The sequence below is a fragment of the Narcine bancroftii genome, chromosome 4 (assembly GCF_036971445.1).
Source record: "Narcine bancroftii isolate sNarBan1 chromosome 4, sNarBan1.hap1, whole genome shotgun sequence".
Classification (NCBI taxonomy): Eukaryota; Metazoa; Chordata; class Chondrichthyes; order Torpediniformes; family Narcinidae; genus Narcine; species Narcine bancroftii.
Window position 1 is genome coordinate 98,417,458 of NC_091472.1, and position 21,641 is coordinate 98,439,098.

The following is a 21,641-nucleotide window of genomic DNA, read 5'->3' on the forward strand; positions in this document are numbered from 1 at the left end:
GGTTATCTTTGATCCAAACCTCCTTTAAAAGCATCGTTACGTCAGTATCTGGAAGAGCTGTTATAACTGGTGGTATAGCAGTCAAATAACAACTCTTTAACTCTCCAACTGGTGGCGCCCCAGCTAATTCAGCAGTCAAAGTCTCAGTAGACGTTGTTTGAAATACTGGCATCCGGCCAACCCTTTGTTCTAAAGGCAGCTGAAAACGACCTTCAGAAAGACTTACGGAATCAGAATGGAGCTCCAAGGCCGAATTCTTCGCTTGTTTTCCTGGATCCATTTCACGCTGAGTCGTGGTTTTTTGTAAACAAGCAGGCTCAGATAATTTCGGAAAATATAATTTTTTAACAATCTTGATGTTTCCTTTTACTTTTTTTAAACAAATGTACCATTAGGTATTAATTCAACACCTCATACTATTTATAAACTTTAAAAAAAAGTTTTAACGGGCACTTAAAGACAAAACAATAAGTTAGAGTCAGGAGAGGACTGGAAGGCACGTCTGTTCCTTACGCCATCTTGCCACGCGCCCCCCCCCCCCCTTTTGTCCTGAATGTTACCAACAATCTTCCCCTTCAACCAGGAATTTCGAGGTGCTCCATGATGGGTTCATCCATGATGATCCCAACATCCCCAGGCATGAAATTGTGCCTGATTGTAGACCATTTCTGTCGCTCTTGCAACAGGGGAAGATATTCTTTCACCCATTTTTTCCAGAACAAATCCAAAATAAATTGCACTTGCTTCCACCTGCTGCAATCATGTATGTCTTCTGAAACGGCCCTGGTGGCATCGAAGGCTTAGTCTTGAGGAGTAAAAGGTGGTTTGGGGTAAATGCTTCAAGGTCATTTGGAACTGTAGAAGCTTTGGTGATTGGATGACTATTGAGGATAGCTTCAACTTGCGTAGAACTATGCGAAGACCTCATTAAGATTCTGTCCATTTATGATGGAATTGAGAACTTTTCGCACAGATGCAATCAATCTTTCCTATAGATCTCCATGGTGTGAGCCAGCAGGGAGATGGAAGATCCAATTAATTCCTTTCTGGATGAGTGCATCATGAATCTGACCTTGATTCCAGTCCTTAAGTGGTTTCTTCAACTCGTGTTGAGCCCCCACAAAACTTTTGTCAGATCGTAGTTCTTTGACCTGACCACGCCTGGGAATAAAACGCCAAAGGCATTGATGAAGGAGCCTGTGTCAAGTGTTGATGCCACTTCGATGTGAATTATGGTTAAATATGTGAAAATAAAACCATAGCATTTCACAACACTCCATGCTTTACTCCTAATGGTCCAAAATAATTAACATATGTGAATAGCGATTCATCAGGAGAGACTCTGTCTCTGGGCAAATCTGCCATCAGTTGTCCAGGAGTAGCATTTGTACACCAACAAACAACACATTTCGATACAATTTTTCTAATTAACACAGTACCAGGAATCTTAATATTTTTGGTATAGTTTGGAAAACATGGTTGCCACCACCATGGGCCACCTCTTCATGAATATGCCAAAGAATCAAATCAGAGATGTAAAAATCCTTGGCTAATATGACAGGATGTTTCGCCTCTTCTGGCATTGCTGCTCTGCTAAGTCACCCACCAACTCTTAATGCACCATTCTCCACAATGGGGTTGAGTTTACAAATGTGGCTTGTCCTTTTAATATTCATTCCCTTTCTTAGACTTGAAATTTCATCTGCAAATCTCTTCCTCTGGCAAAAGCAGATTATCTCCTTCAACTGTGAGACAACTGTTTTCTTGTGTCTCAAGCTTTTCTGTCTCTTTTTGTGATCTCTTTAATGGATATTTTCAGGATGAGGCTGAGTAAGAACACTGCTTGTTTGTTTTCTCTTTCTACTATGATACAGAAGTGGTTAAACCTGAGCATCCATGCAGTTGTATTTTACAAACAATTCCAGAATGAGAAATAATGGATTAAGTGGGAAACTGGATCCATTTGTTCAGACGTTACCTGAACAGCATTTGCAGTCATGCTCCTGATTTCAGGGTCCTCTGGTAAGATTTCTTCTAATTAATCAGGATTTTGAGACTACTGAAACAGAGGCCCAACACCCACAGACTAAACTTTCAAACCTCGGGAAGCCAGGTCAGCTGGATTGCTAACTGCGCTAACCTTTCTCCACTGTATTGGATGTGAGACTTTTATCGATTTCAGTGATTCTGTTAGCCATAAAAGTTCAAAATCTTGTGGTTTTATTGATAGGTATTTGAGCACAGAGGTGCTATCAGTACAAAATATTGAGTCTGTTAGTTCTATCTGCAACTCTCTTTTCAACATTGTGTCCATTCTGTTCGCCATGAAAGCAACTGTCAACTCCATTCTATTGGCCTTAATGGAGCCACTCTGGCCTTTCCAATTACAAATTCATAATGTACCTGATCCTGGTTATCATGCAGTAACAGGTAACTAACAGTTCCGTAACCATCTTCACATGCACCAACAAAATGATGCAATTGAGCAGATCTCACAGTTCCAAAATTTGTGGGTTTGGAGCATCTGTCAATCTTGAAGATGTCCAGCTTGCGAAGATCCTGAATACAACATGTCCATTCCTGTACAATGGAGTCAGGTTTCGCATCATCCCTACCAATTCTTTTTCGTACACAAATCTTGCAGGATTTTCTTGGCAGTCAGGAGTACTGGTGCCAATATTCCTAGGGGATCATGCATTGAACTATTGAAAGAATCCCCCTTCTGGTTTGAGGTCAATCTTTCAAAATGATTTTGACCTTCAAAACGTCACGCCAAACACGCCATTGTACACCGAACACCCTCTCGACAGGAAACTTGTCATGGTCTAAGTCCAGATTCTTCGTTTCTTTTGCCCTCTCTGTTTCAGGTATGGCAGCCAACACATGATAACTGTTACTTATCCATTTGGTAAGTAGAAAGCCTCCCTTGAAACAGATCACTCACAACTCATGATAAAGAGCTATTGCGGCTTTTTCTGAAGCTGTAGAAGTGAAGCAGTCATCTTCATAGAAGTTATTTATGATGTTGCTTACAGCTTGAGAGCTAAACTGTTCCATATTGTCCTCAACACACTTCCTAGTTGCTCCAAATAGATGCACTGTCATTCTGTATTCTACCATATTCTGACTATAATCTACATCAGGCCACCAAAGGAATCATAACAAGTCACGGTCTTCTTTTGGTACATGCGTCTGGTGGTTCTTTATAGAATCTAGTTAAGACTGGTCAAGAGCTGAGTATTTACTGAAGCTCCCCAAAAGATTGCTCCACAGTCAAACACCACTCGGTTTTTTTCTTTTGAGGATGCAAGTACCATTTATTTTTTTGCTATCACTACGTTGCGAGATATCATCTGGTACTTTCTCTGCATAACCTTTAAATGTCATGTCAGACACACAGTTGGTGTAGTCTGAATGAAAGGAAGAATCTTTCTTGAATCTCTTTAAATTCAGTATACGTTGTTCGACAATGCTTCTAATATCAGGCATGCAAAATTCCATTTTCTTTAAAGGTAATCCAATACAGTAATGATCATTAACTAGTTTGGCAGATTTTGACACCAAATTCAAGAACTGCTGGTCTTTCTTTGAGGGTTCTTGGTCGACCATGAGGCACTCAGGAAAGTCCATCTTGAACTGCTATTCCCAAAGCTCTTCAACTTTAGCAATTGATATCTTGTTGATACTTATGGCTGACTCATCCTCATCCTCATTTCTTCCTCCTAAAGTTCCATTAATCGTCCAACCAACATAGTTCTGACAGCGTAAGGTCTGTTTCCCTCACTCCTTATCATATCTAGTGGTTCCAGAGCTTTTGGTGTACCTGAGCCAATTAGCAACTCTATCTCTGAGTTGATTTTGCAGAAATGAACATTTTTCAAATGCGTCCGTGGATCAGTCATTTTGATGTGGAATGTTTCCTTTGTGCACAGACGTAGTCTTCTGAGTATATATGCCTGGGAGTTCACAAAAACCATCGCTATCTAGTACAGTGATTTTACCCCCCCCCCCCCCCCACCAAAATCAAAAAAAAACAACAATGGTTTCAAAGATTTTTAACTTGACCGAAAGTTCTCAATATAATTTTTGACCTTCTTTGTTGAAGATTAAACTTATTCATTAGCCCCACAGTACAAATTGATACAGTGCTAAGGTCAAGAAATGCATAAGTATGCACTATTGTACCCTTTCTTGGCTACTATTAAAAGTTTGCAGTTATTCTCACTGGCCCCAGTAAGACCATTTGTCTGTACTGAGGCTACAACACTGATTTCAGCTGCTGCTATTGTTGCTGTTAGTTCCTTTTCCATATTCTTCTTTACCTGGAAGATATGTAGCATTTTGGGATGCTTTAGTCTGCATATGTCGCAGCTGAGTTGCTTTTTAATGTTTTTGCTGATGTGCCCTTTACACAGACAGCCAAAACATACTCCATTTTCCTTCAGCAAAGCAATTTTTTTTCTCTCACTAGGCGTCTTTTCCAACTGTGCACACATTTCCAAAGCATGTATAGCTTTACAGAACAAACATTTCTTTACAGCAGACAAACTCTCATTTTCTGTATCAATTTTCTTAATTGCAACATTAACACTGGTGGCAAATAAACTTTTTTTTCAATTTTGGACCTCAATGTCTGCTCACTAACAGTAGTATCTCATTGGCGGAGACATCGCCGCGGTCGCGGCAACTCGGACGACCAAAACACGGCTTGCGTTCTTACCAAGGCAACACCAGGGCGACGTCTCCAACAGTCGAGGCGACTAATGTTGTCTGCGACTGGGGAGACGTCTCCGTGGCATTGCCACGACCTCTTCTCAGTCTCCTTGGTCTCCAGCAGGTCGCGGCGATGCTGCAGAGAGGTCGCGGGCAACATTAGTTGCCGTGACTGATGGAGACGTCGCGGAGACCTGCTGGAGATTGGAAAAAGTCTCCAGAAAAATTGAACATGTTCAATTTTCCGGCGACTCCCCGGAGACCCGGCTAGTCTCCAGGAGATGTCATGGATACTCGAGTCGCCAGCAGGTCTCCAACTAGTCTCCAGACCAGTGAGATAGGCCCTTGAGTGTCTTTGATATTTCCATACACTGGATCTGTGGCAATGTCCACTTGCCTTTCAATGAAATCCAACAATTCCTTTTTTAATATTTTGATTTTTCATCAATGTACATAAAATTTTCAATATCACAATATTGTGGTCGATGTGCTGGGCAGCAAAGGGGAAAAAATAAATTACACAAGCTGTGAATGAGTTGATCCAACCAACTTACTTTTATGGAACTCTCAGAGCTTATCAGCATCATGATAATTTTTGGCCCCTCCCACCGGGACAATAGTGATGTCAGCCCAGAGAGCCTGCACCTCCATGACTCGGTTCGCTACATGACTCCCCCACCCTCACCCCCCCAGAACCGGTGTTCGGAGATGCCGAATCCACAGTTCATAAACAGTTTGTACGTTTGGGAGGCTGACCTCTCTGCCATAGTGCTGGAACAGTTGCTGGTTGGTCAAGTTGTAGATAAGGAGTGCCTAAATTGCCTCATACCAGTTGGCAGCTAGTGGCTGATGTAAGAAGTTGATGATTTGTCCAGCAGTCTCCTGGTCCAGTGAACTGATCAAATGGTAATATATCTTGTGGAGTCTGCGGAGATGTGCCTGACCTGAAACTTGGCCATAGACTATTCAAACCAGACTAGCAGCTGTGAGGTCAGAAAGGTTGGCAGCTTCAGCGAGATTGCATTCTGTGCACTCAAGTCATTCATTGTGGGTCCAAAATGCCACTTTGGACCATCAGGGACACCACTGTGGTCAGTTTGCTGTGCAGTGAACAAAAGAAAAAACCACAGAGAAACTGTGAATGAGTTGAACCAACCAACAGACTTGAATTCTCAGAGCTTATCAGCACCACTCTCATGATCCTTTGTGCCCCCTCCCCTTCCCACCAAAGTAGTTGGCTAGTCTTTCTATTTCTGCAAATTTTTCCCTAACGGGAGTATAATTTAAATTGTACAAATTAAATTATTGATTATTCCTAAGTATTTAATTCCATCTACTTTCCATTTAACTTGACTTTCTTTTTGATATCTTTCATAATCAAAGTTCATCAATGGTATTATCAATGGTATTATTTTATCATTGTTAATTTTATAATCTGAAACTGTTCCATTTTTTTTCTACTGTTGTTTTTAATTTCTCCAAAGACTCAGCTGGGTCAGATAAATATAGTATCACATCATCAGCAAATAGGCTGATTTTATGTCCAACTTTGAAGCCTTTAATATCTGAATCTCTCCTTGTCATCTTCGCCAGCAGTTCAATCAGAAGGAGAAAAAATGCTGGGGACAGTGGGCACACTCGATCTATTCAGAGGGAAAACCGCTGACATTTGACTATTAGTTATAATTTTGGCTTGGGTTTATGGTAGAGAGTTTTTATCCAATTTATTAATGTTTTACCTATTCCAAATTTCTCCAACGTTTTAAATTTTTTAAAAAAGGCCATTCTAAACGGTTGAATGCTTTTTCCAGGTAGAAGGAAAGTATTATACTGAAATTCAATTTTGATTTAGCCATATGTATTATATTAAATAGCCTACCAAGACAATTTGAAGAGTGTCTTCCTTTAATAAATCCCATTTGATCTGTATGTATCAATTTAGGTAAATATTGTCCCAGTCTATTGGCTAATGCTTTTGTCAATAATAGCTGTTGAAAAAGAGTCCAGGAGATTCTGAATCTCCACTGCCCCGGTATAACACATCCATTATAAAAGACATCAACAGATCCTTAAACTGTCTATAGAATCTTGGTGGGAACCCATCCTCCCACAGAGACATATTAGCCTGCAGAGTGTTCAGAACTTTCTTAATTTCTTCTCGTGTGAAACGAACTATGAAGGAGACGTGAGTTCGAGATAATTTTCTTTGAATTCGTCTTATTTCTTGTATATCTCTTTAAAGTTGAATATAGTTATATCTTTAAATGCAGTATATGCTTTGTTTTTTTCATTGTTATGAAAATCTTAATGCGAAGTTTTGCAAAATGTTTGTCTGTTTTATCAATGAATTAAAGCTACATCTAAGAAGTTTGGTTTATTGGATTAATAAGATAATTCGGAATATCGTAGCCCACATTTCCTTGAAGATGACACATTTTGAAATTAGGAAATATTAGAACCTGGAAAGTGTCATCTGTATTTTGATTCAAAGAAAATTATAATTGTGAACTTTGTTTGGAAATTTGTCTAAAAGAACTCAACTTGTAAAAACAAAGAGACATTCTCGCTGTAACAATAGAATATTCCAATTCTGTGAAAATCTGTCTGTAGTCTGTGAAATATGCAGTTTGAAACCAAGCTAATGTCTTGGAAGACACCAGTGACCTTGGAAAGATTAGATACAGCTCTGGTTTGCACAATCTGGAAGGAAGCCCAGAAGAACTTGTTCTTAACAGTTATAAACAACCAGAGACAAGGAAGCTTGTGTGCATATTCACAGATTCAAGACAATGTAGGGAAATTCTTTTAAAGGGACCACGCAAGATACAAATTTGTTTACAGTTCCCGGGAACCAGGAGAAGCCAGATTGCAGTATGAAGAGCCCAAGGTGGATAAAATGTCTCGTCGGGCTAAAGACCTCGAGCAAAGAGCTCCTCTCAAAGAACTATTTGATTGTGTGTGAGCCAGCAAGGCAGACCGACAACAGTCAGTAGGAGATTGAAGCCAGCCATTAAAGAGGAGCGGCTTCAATTACCAAGCAAAAAGAAGACTTTGATAAGGCACTGCAGACCTCATTAGCTGACTTAAAGATTAGTGGAACTGGAACAGATGAATTTATGTGGCAAAGTCTTACTTGTGCTGTACCAAGCGAAATGCGGAAGATAGAGATTCAATCAGCGGTATCTGAAAGTTCAAATGTGAATCCCGATTATAGTATTTCCAAGGTTAATAGTTTTCAAAGGCATCTAGAGCAAGTGCAGCTTCGCATGCTTCAAGCATATTGGTTATGCATGCTAAGGAGCAAGCAGACTTGGCTACTGTCTGTGCATAACAGTGGTTGAAGAAAAGGTATGCTTTAGAAGATATGGAAGCTGAAATGAAGAATCAGCACCTGAGGCAAGGAGTTGAAATGAAGAATCAGCACCAACACATCTCGATGTTGCTAATTCATTTCGTAAGGAAGAAACCTCTTTTATTACAGATCTCTTTTAACTCATGATAAAGATCTATTGCTTCTTTTTCTGAAACCACTGAAGTAAGACAATTGTCAACATAGAAATTATTTCTGAAAATCCTTTTAGCTTGAGAACTAAATTGATCTTCATTATCTTCAGCACATTTCCTGAGAGCAAAATTTGCTGTAATTTACTGTAATTGCCATTAGGCCACCATAACAATCGTAGAAAATCACGATCTTCTGATGGTACTTTCACTTGATGAAACATTGCTTCATTATCTGCAGCAATTACAATAGGCTCTTTACAAAATCTTATCAAAACACCTATTAAAGTACTGGTTAAGTCTGGACCTTGTAGAAGTTGAGAATTCAATGAAACTCCTTGAAGTGATGCTCCACAATCAAATACTATGTGTAGTTTCTTGTTTTGTGGATGATGAAATAAATATCATTTTCTACCATCTTTACATTTCAGGATATCTTCTGATGCCTTCCATGTCCAGCATGACATTGGTATATTCCAAATTAAAAGAAGAATTTCTCTTGAATTTTCTTTTCAAATTCAACATACACTGGCATACAAATTTCTCTTTTCTTCAAAGGTAATGCTTTTCAGTAATGACCAACATGTTTAACAGAATTTGAAACTAAATCTAGAAACTGCTTGTCCTCCTTTGACGGTTCTTTACTATCTGTGAGACATGCAGGAAAATCGATTTTAAACTGTTCCCACAGATCATTAAGTTTGACAACTGAAATTCTGTTGACATTTACATTTAACTTGTCCTGATTATTCATTTTTCCTCCTAATAGTCCATTAATTGTCCATCCACACAGTGTTCTCACAGCATGAGGTGTGTCAATTTTGACTCCTTATTACTTTTAGAGGTTTGAGAGCTTTTGGTACATCTTATCCAATTAACCTCGATTTTGGCATCAATCTTGGGTAAGCAAACGTCTTTTAGATGATCCCACTAATTGATTTCATCCTGATAAGGAATAATTTTCCTTATTCATAGGCATAGTCTTCTGAATATATACACTTGGAAGCTCTCAAATTTAATTGCTATTCAATCCAGTAATTTGTAAACCTAAAACTATATTAGTTTCAATGTTCTTTTTATCATTCATAATCTTTAACAAAATCTGTGATCTTTTACCACGAAGATTAAGTTTATTCATTAATTCAACGATACAAAATGATGTGGTACTTCCTGGATCAAGAAATGCATTGATCTTCAGTCTGAAGCTCCCCTTTTTTTGCTTTAACCTGTACAGGAATTATTGAGTGAACTTTGTCACTGGCCACAGTAAGAATGTTTGTCTGAACTGAAGCCGAAGCATTCTCTTTGACTATCACGTTAGTCTTGGATTCATATTGTTTGACATCCTTCTCAACTTTACTTCGTTGAGTATGCAGTAACTTGGGATGTTTTAAACTGCATATATCACTTATTACGTTTTACTAATGTGTCCTTTACACAAGCATCTAAAACATAATTCATTCTTCTTTAAAAAGGTTAATTTCTTGTTCACAATTGGAGAAAAAGTCATATGACTTTTTTGTAAAGCATGCTTTGCAATACAAACAGCTTTCATAAAGAGTCTGATCTTCCTTTTCCTTTGTTTCCTTGTTCTTGCTTCTGACACAGCAGTAACAAAGGTACTTTCCTTTGGGTTCTGTTAAGACAATGATTTAGAGTTCTTTACATCTTTAGGAACTATTGAAGTATCCTTAAATACTCATATGATGTAAACATATACTTGCCATTCCAAAAATTGTACAACATCCTCAAAAGTGGTGTCCTTTCCGGGAAGCATCTTTAGCTCTGTAACTTTGGTTCTCCATAAATTCTTCAGCTTATAGGGTAATTTATTTACAATAATGACCAAATTGGCAAGCAAATTCAGCTCTTGCAAATGTACACTACTTCCCATTGCCTTACTACATCCTCTCAGAAAGAGTGCACATGCTTGTAAAGCCTTTGTGCCCTCTGATTTTATTGATGACCAAGAAAGAATCTTATCTATGTCGACCCTTGCGATTTTATGTTCATTGCCATAATGATGATGCAATAATTTTTTTGCCCCTTTAAAACCTTGGTCTGGATTCATATATTGGCAACTTTTGACTCACTTCTTCACCTGCCCTCTAGTATACTGTTCCAGGTAATACAGACGATCTTTAGCATTTATAGTATTACTTTCAATGTGAGTTCAAAAGATTTCATGAACATTAGATATTGTAATTGGTCTCCATTTAAAAACTGGAATTTCCTTCTTAGTAAACCATATGAACCTTGTTACTGTGCTAACATAGCAGAGATTTCATTGTGCTTTGCTATGAGTTATATATTATCTTGTCCACCATGGATTATGACTGGTTGTCTCGTTATAAACGAAAAAAACGGATCTTGAATTGGTGCCATAGGTTTAGAACCTTGAGCTATAAGTGATGGCATCAATGCGGATCCTTGGAATGAAGAGCAATTTAGTTCTCATGCTATAAGCGTCACCAGAAATAATTTATACGTTGATGTATGTCTTACTTCAGTGGTTTCAGCCAAAGAAACAATAGATCTTTATTATGAGTTAAAAGAGATCTGTAATAAAGAAGGTTTCTTCCTTACAAAATGGATTAGCAACAGTCAAGATGTGTTGGCTGTTATTCCTGAGGCAGAAAGAGTAAAGGAGATAAAACATCTTGATTTGGATTGTGATGTTCTACCTGTCGAAAGAATTCTAGAAGTGGCATGGTGTGTTCATTCTGAAGTTTTCAAATTCAAAATTGTTTTGAAAGAACTGCCTTTGTAAGTATTCTTTCGATCGCAAGCTCAAAAAATGATCCTTTGGGAATATTGGCAGGAAATAGCCAGGAAAATTCTGCAAGAATTGTGCAATAGAAAATTTGGATAGGATGAAACTATACCAGATTCCATCACACAAGATTGGATGAGTCTTAAAATATTATAAAATTTTGAAGTCAGCAGTTTTATTACCAGACCTGATCAAGTAAAGGAATTAAGTTCTGATAATGGATCTAACTTTACAGGAGCTCAATTAGAGTTATGAAAAGCAATTCAAAATTGGAATCAACATCAAATTTATGATGCATTACCTCAGAAAGAAATTAGTTGGATATTTAACCCATCCACAGGATCACATCATGGAACTGTGTGGGAAAGAATGATTAGATCAATCAACAAAATTCTTAATTCCATTTTGAATAGTCAAATACTCAATGATCTTCAGACAGTGGGTGAAATCGAAGCTATTTTAAATAGTCTAATAACTAAAATTTCTGTTGATACAAATTACATCGAGGCTCTTGCACTAAATCATCTATTACTACTTAAATCTAAACCTTTAATGCCTTTGGGTCATTTTCAAGAAGAAGATATTTATGAAAGACGCAGATAGAAACGTGGAATTTATTGCGGATATATTTTGGAAACAAAGGGTTAAAGAATATCTTTCATTATTACAAGAGACAAAAATGGTCGAAAGCTAAACGCAATTTTGTATGCGGAGACATTGTAATGAGAAATTCTTGGTTGCTGGGGAAAATAGTGGATACAGTTCCGGATAAGAGAGGTTTCGTTCGGCAAGTGCGGATTAAAACCAAGATTGATTACTTAAATTGACATATTACTAAAATCTGTCTTTTACAAGATGCAGAAAGTTTTTTTTATTTCTAATCTTATACTTACCATATTTACTTTTGTATCTGTAACAGTAATTATTATGTATTAGCCATTAATGTCCATTATGATAATTAGGGGCTGGAATATAAAGGTTAAAACCTTGTTTTTGATTCTTGGTTCATTTTGTGCTTGTCTCTAAGAAAAGTATTGTTTGTAGTGTTACCATAGTGACTATGATGTAATATGTCATAATATCTGTGCAGACTAAGAGCTTGCATCTCATTCTTCAACGAACTATGAAGGGGACATGAGCTCAAGATCATTTTCATTAAATTTGTCTTATTTCTTGTATATCTCTTTAAAATTGAATATCATTATATCTTTAAATACAGTATATGCTTTGTTTATTCATTGTTATGAAAATCTTAATGCGAACCTATATAATCTGTTTTATCAATGATTTAAAGCTGCGTCTACGAAGTTTGGTTTATTGGATTAATAAGATAACCCATGTTTCCTTGAAGATGTCACATTTTGAAATTAGGAAATATTAGAACCTGGAAAGTATCATCTATAAGCTGGATTGAGAATTATAGTGGCATTCCCACTCCAATTCTGATTTGTCTGTCTGCATGCCTTAAGGTTCTGCCTCTACTAGAGTGAGGCCCTAAGCAAACTGGAGGATTAGCAACAAAGTTTCTATCTGGATTTGTGCAAACATCTCAAATGAATATTGAATTTTTCAACTTCATTGTTTCCTCAATATCATGCTTGTTCCCTTTTTTCACCTCATTTCTATAAGGTAGGTTGATCCAGAAGGTTGGATCACATGAGATCAATCAAACACAAAATAAGCTTGGTGGTAGTGGAGGGTTGATTTTTAGATTGGAGGCTTGTGACCAACAGTGTATCTCACAAATTGATGCTGGATCTAATGTTGTCCATCTGTTAAACGTTTGGATGAGAATGTAGTTTATATAGTCTTAGGTTTGTAGCTGACACTTGCTACAAAGTCCATTAAAATGGACAGTGAAGGTTATGTGAGATTTCAACAGAATCAAGATCAACTTGGGAAATGGGCAAGGAATGGCAAATGCAATTTAACTCTGGCAAATCCAGGATGTTGTCAGTTTAACAAGGCCAAGACTTGCCCAATGACACACAGGGTGGTGAAGAATGTGTTTACCATGCTTACTTTCATTGGTCAGAAGATTGAGTGCCAGAGTTGAGATGCTATGTTACAACTGTGCAAGACTTTGACAAAATCACCCTTGGAATATTTTCTAGTTCTAATTGCATGTAAAATATTCACAAGGCTCTTACTGGGCCTGGAGGGCTTGAATTATGAGGAAAGACTGGATAGGTCTTCTCTGGAGTATAGGAGGCTGAGGGGTGATATTCACAAGATCAAGGAACAGAAGCAGGCCACTCGGCCCATTGAGTCTGTTCTGTAAAACTACACTAAGCTACTCTAGACTAGTTCCAGTTTCCGGTCTTTTCCCCATATCCCTTGAAGCCCTTACTAATGAGACACTTGTCTATTTCTTGTTTAAATACTCCCAGTGATCTCGCTTCCACTGCTGTATGCGGTAACGAGTTCCACAGATCCACGACCCTCTGGCTGAAGAAGTTCTTTCTAATCTCTTTTATATGGATAGCCTCTAATTTTCAGACTATGACCCCTTGTCCTTGATTCACCCACCAAGGGAAACATCTTGCCCGCATCCACCCTATCTAAACCTTTCAAAATATGAAAAGCCTCTGAGATTTCCTCTCATTCCCATATACTCCAATGAATACAACCCAAGAGCAGCCAAACTCTCCTCGTATGTTAGCCCTTGCATTCCGGGAATCATCCAAGTAAATCTCCTCTGCACCATCTTCAACATCACATCCTTTCTAAGATAGGGGCCCCAAAACTGCACACAATACTCCAAATAAGGCCTCAACAGTGCCACATAGCATCACATCAACACTATTCCTCTTGAAATGAATGCCAACATAACATTCACTTTCTTCACTACCAATTTCATCTGGTGATTAACTTTTAGGTTTCCTTGCACGAGGACGCCCGGGTCCCTTTGCACATCCGAGGTCTGAATTTTCACCTCATCCAAACAGTATTCTGCCTGTTTGTTTCCACAGCCAAAGTGTACAGCTGTACATTTCTCTATGTTGAGTCTCATCTGCCATAATTTTGCACCATTTCCTAATCTGTCTATATCCTTCTGCAACTTTACGGTTTCTACTACACTTCCTGCTCTGCCACCTATCTTGGTGTCATCACAAATTTGGCCACAAAACCATTTATACCACAATCCAAGTCATTAATATAAATTGTAAACAGCAGCGACCCCAATACTGACAGAATACCACTAGTTACAGGCAGCCATCCAGAACAAGAACCCTAAATTTCAACCCTTTGCTTCCTGCCTATCAGCCCCACTTCTCTATCCAATTTAATAACTTCCCTGTAATTCTGTGGGCCCTCATCTTATTTACAGCCTAATATGCGGCACCTTATCGAAAGCCTTTTGAAAATCTAAATAGATAACATCCACAGCCTCTCCTTTGTGTATCCTATTTGAGATTTCTTCAAAAAACGAATAGGTTGGTCAGGCAGGATCTACCCTTTAAAAAACCATGCTGACTTGGGCCTATCCTGTCATTGCATCTCTAGGTATTTATTCACCTCATCCTTGAGGATCGACCCTAATATCTTCCCAACCACTGATGTCAATATAGTTTCCTTTTTTCTGTCTCCCACCTTTCTTAAACAGCGGAACCACATTTGCGACCTTCCAATCCTCTGGAATCTCTCCAGATTCTATCGATTTCTAGAAGATCATTACCAATGGATCTACAATCTCCAAAGCCACCTCTTTCAAAACCCACGGATGCCCAGGAGATTTATCAATCTTTCATCTGTTTAGTTTGCCTAGCACAATTTCTCTAGTAACCCTAACTGAATCTAACTATTCCCTGAAGCCTCTGTCTGTCGGGGATATTACTAATGTCTTCCACGATGAAGACAGATGCAAAATATTGATTAAACTCCTCTGCCATCTCTTTATAACCCATTGCAATTTTCCCAGCATCGTTTTCTAATGGTCCTATGTCAACATGTGTCTCTCTTTTATTTCTTATATATTTGAAAAAGCTCTTAATATCATTTTTAATATTGTTAGCTAATCTCCTTTCATAGCTCATCTTTTCTTTCCGAATTACATTTTTTGTCTCTTTCTGTAATTGTCGAAAGGAATCCCAGTCCTCTGATTTCTCACTAATTTTAGCTTCCTTGTTTGCTCTCTCCTTTGCTTTTATCATAGCCTTCACCTCTTTTGTCAGCCACAATGGTACCATCTTTCCTTGGACAAATTTTTTTTCCTTGAAATATATCTATCCTGCATGCCTTTTATTACTTGCAAAAACATCTTGCAGTCCTGCTCTGATCCTCCAGTTAGTTTGCTTTCCCAGTTTACTTGAGCCAGTTCCTTTCTCATACCACTGTAATTTCCTTTGTCAAGATGTATGATATCATGACGGACTTGGAAAAGGTGACTGGTCACAATCTTTTCCAGAGAAGGGAGAGTCAAAAACTAGAGGGCATAGATGCAAGGTGTGAGGGGCAAAATTTAAAGGGGATCTGGTAGGCACCTTTTCCACACAGAAGGTGGTAAGTATGTGGAATGAGCTGTCAGAGTAAGTGATAGAGGTGGGTACAATTACAATATTTAAAAGACATTTAAGGTGCATGGATAGGAAAGGGTTAGAGGAATATTGGCTAAATAAGACTACTGTACACAACTTTGACATGAAAGTTAGGCCAAACGATCTGCTTCTATGCTGCAAAACTGACTCTAAAATGCTTCCCTAATTTAGTATTAGTGATCTTTAGAATCTGATGTATTTCATTCTTTCTGGTCTTTTGTCTTGCACCTGCTCCCCCAGCTCTATTTTGAAAACAGTTAACCTTCCACTCTTCCCTTGGCTCTGAAGAAGGCTCTCTGGCCCAAAATGTTAACTGGTTCCTTTTTCCATGAATGGTCATTGACTAGTTTTTTTTAATTAATTTTTCTCTTTTGCTAGTTCTAATTGGCCTGAAACCTAAACTTTGTTCAAGTTCTGATTTGTATTTCTAGAATTATATCTTTTTAACCCTGCTTTTATAAGTTTTCTTATCTTAATTACACTCTGTCCTAATTATTGAGGTAATCTGTATGTGGCAAACCTGACCCATAGATGTTCAATTGTAGAATCAGCTTTGGTGTTTTTCATATGCGACATTATTGGTCATTTGGAATGTGCGTCCACCGCTTGCTTTAAGGAAAGTCTCTCCCATGAATGGCCCTGTGAAATCCGCTGGGCTGGAATCATGGGGTAAGGAGGACCACTGACAGCGCCCTCTTCCCATGGCTGCCCCGCGGGGCCAGTTCGCCATGAGAGTGTGCCGCCACAATTTCATTTCTGCAGACACAACTTTTAGATAATCCCAGGGATGTTTATGCTTGTGGTACTAAGTGAAAACAATGGCCTGATAGCCATTGAATAAAAACTATTCTTGAACCTAAAGGTGCTGACTTTAGAATTCTGTACCTTCTTTCTAAAGGTAGCAGCGAAAAGAGGTTGTGACCAGGGTGATGAAGGCCCTTTATGATGTTGGCTGCATGAGGTAGTGCCTCGCATGGATATCTTCAGTGAATGGGAGGTTGGAGCCTGTGATGGATCTGGCTGTGTTCACGACTCCTACGCTCTTGAGTCGCTAAACCAGTCGGTATACTTTTTGGAGTATTTGACAACATGCTAAATCTCCACAATCACCTTAGAAAATAGAGGCGTGGTGTGCCTTTATTGTTTCCGTCAAGTGCTGGCTTCAAGAAAGGCCTTCTAAAATATGGACACCTAGATACATGTAAATTAATTTTGAAAGATTTAGACATAAATCATGATCACAGACCCATCTAGCCATGTTGCCCAAATACTCCAATTAACCTACAATCCCTGTATGTTTTGAAAGGAGTGAGGAAATCAGAGCGCTTGGAGGAAATCGACACAGACATGGCGAGAGCACACAAACTTGTTACAGATAGTCCCAGATTTGACCCAGGTTGTTGGCGTTGTAATAGTGTTTCTCTATCCGCCATGATAACCATGCTACCTTGAAGGGACTAATCATTTCCACCTTAATCCCATCGCTGCAGACAGATGAGCGATCCCTTGGCCTCCCTCTCCCTTCAGAAAACAGCAATAAGCTCATTGGTCTTATTGATGTTGAGAGCTAGATTGTTGTTTTGGTACCATCCAACCACATTCTCTATCTCCATCCTATATTCTGGCTCCTTTCTGGTCATTCGGACAATGGTATTTTAAGCAAACTTGCAGATTGCATTGGAGCTGAACTTGACTAGGCAATCACAAGTATATAGAAGATAGAGCAAGAGACTTTGCACCTAGCCCTTGCAGTGCCTCTTTCAATCATCCATTTTTCTGGCCCCACTCCTATATCAGCACATCGAGTTAAAATAGGGCTAAAATTTTCCCTCTATTGTTTTCATAATGAAGACAACATTAGTATTATGGCTGTTCGGTTTATGAAAATTTGCTCTTGCGCACTTAACAAATCACTGCTCAAAAATTGAGATAAGGAATAAAATTCTATCTCCAGAATTTATGGGGGAAAGAAAACTTGTGTTTCCTAATGCAAACTCAGATGACATGGCTTCACATTATGGAAAATATTGATATGGCTTTCTTGGTATGTAACTCCACTGTAACCTTTGTTTTTTGAACTGCATGTATTATCTATTTGAGTGCTGCATCTTTTAAAGTGCCCACCCCTAACTATTTTAACATATTCAATGCATCTCTCTAGAATAATACAGTATATTTCTGTTTATCCAAAATTCGGTTAACCAAAAAAGTTCAGTTATCTGACCTTTTTTGTCGGAAGCGACATGACATCACAAGTTGAAAATTTATTTTGCCCGATGTGTTCATGTGGGGCTCTGATGCGCTGTTGGCACCAATTTGTAATAACAGAGTTCAGAACCAGCTGGAAAGACATTGAACGGCTAGATGCTGGCTCAGAGAAGCAGGCTGGAATCTCAAGCCATTATTTAACCATATAACAATTACAGCACAGAAACAGGCCATCACGGCCATTCTTGTCCATGCCGAAACACAGTGAGCAACTGGAGGATGTTGGCTGGTCAGGCAGCCCATGGGGAGATTGTCCTCGTTTCAGGTAACTCCCTCCCTCCCTCTCTCTTTCAATTTTTTCTTTACCCTCCATTGTATTTGGCTCTCCACTGTCCAGGCATCTTCAAGGGGAATAGCCTTCTGGGCAGGAGAGGGGACCTCTGACTCCTGGGCAAAATTGGCAACAGCAGTGGGGAGGTGTTGGGAATCAGTGACGGCTGATCTTCCGTTAACTGATACAAGTGTTCTGCTGATGCTACTGGGCTGCTTAAAGGCATTATTCAGTTACCTGAAAAATCTAGTTAATTGAAAAACATCCGGTTCCAAGCTTTTAGATGACCGGAAAGGTACTGTATTGACAAATCATCCTTTAATAACAGGCATAATGCTTGATTAGAAACGTGGTTTGCTTTTTCCCTTCCATTTTTGTCTCTGATTTACAAACAAATACTGAAAAAGCACTGGTCAAAAACTATTTCCATTTTCCATGTTCCATGAAAAGTGCTGAAATTAATAGTCTTGGAGATAGATACTCAGCACAGGAACAACCCCTTCAGCTTGTGCTGTACTTTTTCTCTTTTCTGCTAATCCCATTTGTTAAAAAATGTGACTATCTAATTCCACCACCATCTATAGCACTGCCTTCCAGTTAGGAAGCATGCTGTGTAAAAAGTGAAATAGTCATACTGTAATTACCCTCAGTGCTGCCACTGTAATCTTTATACCATTAATTGCACCCTCAGTCTAGAGAACTACTTATCGAAACAACTTTGTATCTGAAAATGATATCAAAATAATGGAGGATTTAATGTTGACGTTTCAGATTTGTTTGTCACGGGTACAATGAGTAAGGTCATTATACGTGCAGCCAAGATGGTCAAGTAATACATGATGCAGCAGCAAAAACAGTCCTGGATGACACACACACACGCTGTTTAGGAGTCTTGAATCTAGTGCATGATCTCACTTGTCAATCTTCTTCCCAATGAGAGGAATGTGAAAGAGTGGGTGGGATGAGACAATATATTGGGTCCCTTTTCGAGGCAGTGGAAAGTGTAGATGGAGGAGAGAGGGGTTTCTATATGGTCTGAGCTACACTCTCAACTCTGAAGTTTCTTATCATTGTTGGCAGAGCAATTTTGCACCATGTACTGATGCATCCTAATAGGATATAACTTGATGAAGGGTTCCTACTTGAAACATAACCTGTTCTTTTTCTCCCACTCCAGTAGATATTTTTGCTCAAGATTTTGCCATCTGCAGTATAACATCTTTTTTTAGTTGCCATTTGCTGGTTTCAAATAATCTTGGATTTGAGGCCTAATTTTCCTTTAAATCTAAATCTAATACCGAACTTTTCATATTGAATCTTTATTTCTCTTAAAAATTTTTTTAGATTTTTATGCCTCAATTTCAAAATTCAGTTAACTTTTCCTTCAAATCAGTAAACTTGCTTTTTATTTGTTTAAGATGCTGGTTTTTATCTTTGAATTTCATGTTCAGTTTGAGTGTTGGGCCTCCTGAGTTCGGCGAAACTCCTCAATTATAGGCTGGTGATGGCAGTGTGCTATGCCTGTGTCAGCATCTTATCCTGGTCCCTGGCGACTGAGCTGTGTTGATGCCATCCATCACCTTTGAGATCGTTGGCCTGGACAGTGCGTCAGCTACCACATTGGACTTCCCTGCAATGTGGCCAATGTCCATTGTATAATCGGAGATGTATGAAAAATACTGTTGTTGCCTCACTGATCGGGTCCGAGTGCCTGCACCAGCGGCTTGTCGTCCGTATAGACCATGAACACTCGGCCTTCGAGGATGTACCGGAAATGGTATATGGCCAAGTACATTACCAGCAATTTGCAATCAAAAGCGCTGTACTTTAGCTCGGGTGGTCGGAGGTGTCACCACTGGTGATCCACCCACTGTTGCAGCACTGTGCCCACTGCCTGGTCTGAGGTGTCTGTCATTAATGACAAGGGTAAGTCTGATCCGGGTGTACTGTGAATGTGGCTTTGGAAAGTGCTGTTTTGGACTCCTCGAATGACTGGAGTGTCTCCGCAAACCAACTGGGCTCCTTGTTACCTGTCTTAACAAGGTTGAAGAGAGGCCGCATGATGTTGGCTACTGCTTCTGGCAGGAAGCGATGATAGAAATTCACCATCCCAAGGAATTGCTGCAGGCTTTTGATGATTTTGGGCCTGGGAAAGTTCCAAATGGCCTCGACCTTGTGAGGCAAAGGTGTTGCTCCTTCACTGGAGAATTGGTGCCCAAGGAAGTCGATGGTGGACAAACTGAACTGGCACTTGGACGAGTTGCTGGTTAGCCCGAAAAGTCTGCAGCCAGGCAAACTGGTGTTTTAAATGTTCTTTGTGGGTTCTGGCATCTGGGCTGGCAATGAGAATGTCGTTCAGGTACACAAAAATCTAGATCTCTTGCCACTTCATCCGTGAGGTGCTAGAATGTTTGTGCCGTGTTTTTCAACCCGAATAGCATTCTCGGGAACTCGAAGTGGCCAAATGGGGTGATTATGGCAATCTTCTTTGCGTCGTCTAGTGCACTGGGATCTGAAGATAGCCCTTCACCAGATTGACTTTGGAAAAAATCTGGTCACCTTGGAGTTGTGTGACAAAGTCCTGTATGTGTGGGATGGGGTATCTGTCTGGTACTGTTGCGTCTTTGAGCCTGCAGTTGAATCTGCTCTTTGGGACCATGTGCAGCAGCGAAGCCCACTAGCTGTTGGAATGGCAGACGATCCCCAATTCCTCTATCGTGGCAATCTCGGCCTTGGCTTGGAGGAACTTATCTTGGAGCAGTCGCCATACTCACGTGTACACAGATGGTCCAGTTGTCTCATGTGGTGTTGCACACCATGTGCTGGTACTGCATTGTGGAAGTTGGGGGCCAGTAGAGTGGGGAAGTCGATGAGCAGTGCGGTGTACTCGCTTTGTTTGAGAGCATGGACTCCCAATGGCCGGAAAGTGTATTGGCACTGTGTGGGTGGGGGATGGGGGGTGGGGGGGAAAGGACCTGGAAGGTGGTGGCATTAACCAACCGGCATTGGTTGAGGTTGACCAGGAGTTTGTTTGCCCGGAGGAAATCCACTCCTAGGAGAACCTGGCCTAATGAGGTGATGGTACAGTCCACCTGAAAGTGGTGTTCCCAGTGTGAATAGTCACGCAACAAGTCCTATAGGTGGGGATGGTTGAACTGTTGGCAGCCTGTAGGGATAGGCCTCTGGCATTATTCTTCCACTCAAAGAATGTGGGTGGAACTAGGCTGATTTCTGCATCAGTGTCTATCAGGAATTCCCACTGGACCTTCCTGTCGCAAGGTAAAGCAGGCCTTTTCTGGTGGCAACCGCTGAGGCCACTGAAGGTGGCCAGCTTGCTCGATTTCCTGCATCAGACTGGGTTTGCTGCCTGAAAAGGTGCAGGGCATGCACACCACTGGACATTGCGGCCTCACCAACTGTACCCTGCTGTTTTGTCGCTGTGTTTGCTGCGTTGTGACTGGACTGCTGCGATGGCCGCCATTGGGGAGCACAAGGTGGCCAAGGTTTGTGCTGTTGCTCCCACTGCGCAAATGGGCTGCACGTGGTTGGAGTCGGGTTGCGGAGTGTGGAAGATCCA

General features: G+C 39.9%; 1 protein-coding gene across 7 annotated transcripts in view; it reads left to right on the plus strand.

The window, feature by feature from the left end:
- The window catches only part of afdna (afadin, adherens junction formation factor a), a 310,032-nt gene that overhangs the window by 36,032 nt on the left and 252,359 nt on the right, over positions 1-21,641 (plus strand). Inside the window, exon 1 of one of the 7 annotated variants that reach the window (XM_069932151.1) lies at positions 6,809-6,898. The exons of the other annotated variants lie outside the window; for them this stretch is intronic. The gene's annotated coding sequence lies outside the window, so the exon portion shown is untranslated. Of the gene's footprint in view, positions 1-6,808; positions 6,899-21,641 lie in introns of those variants that run through there. 7 annotated transcript variants of the gene reach the window in all.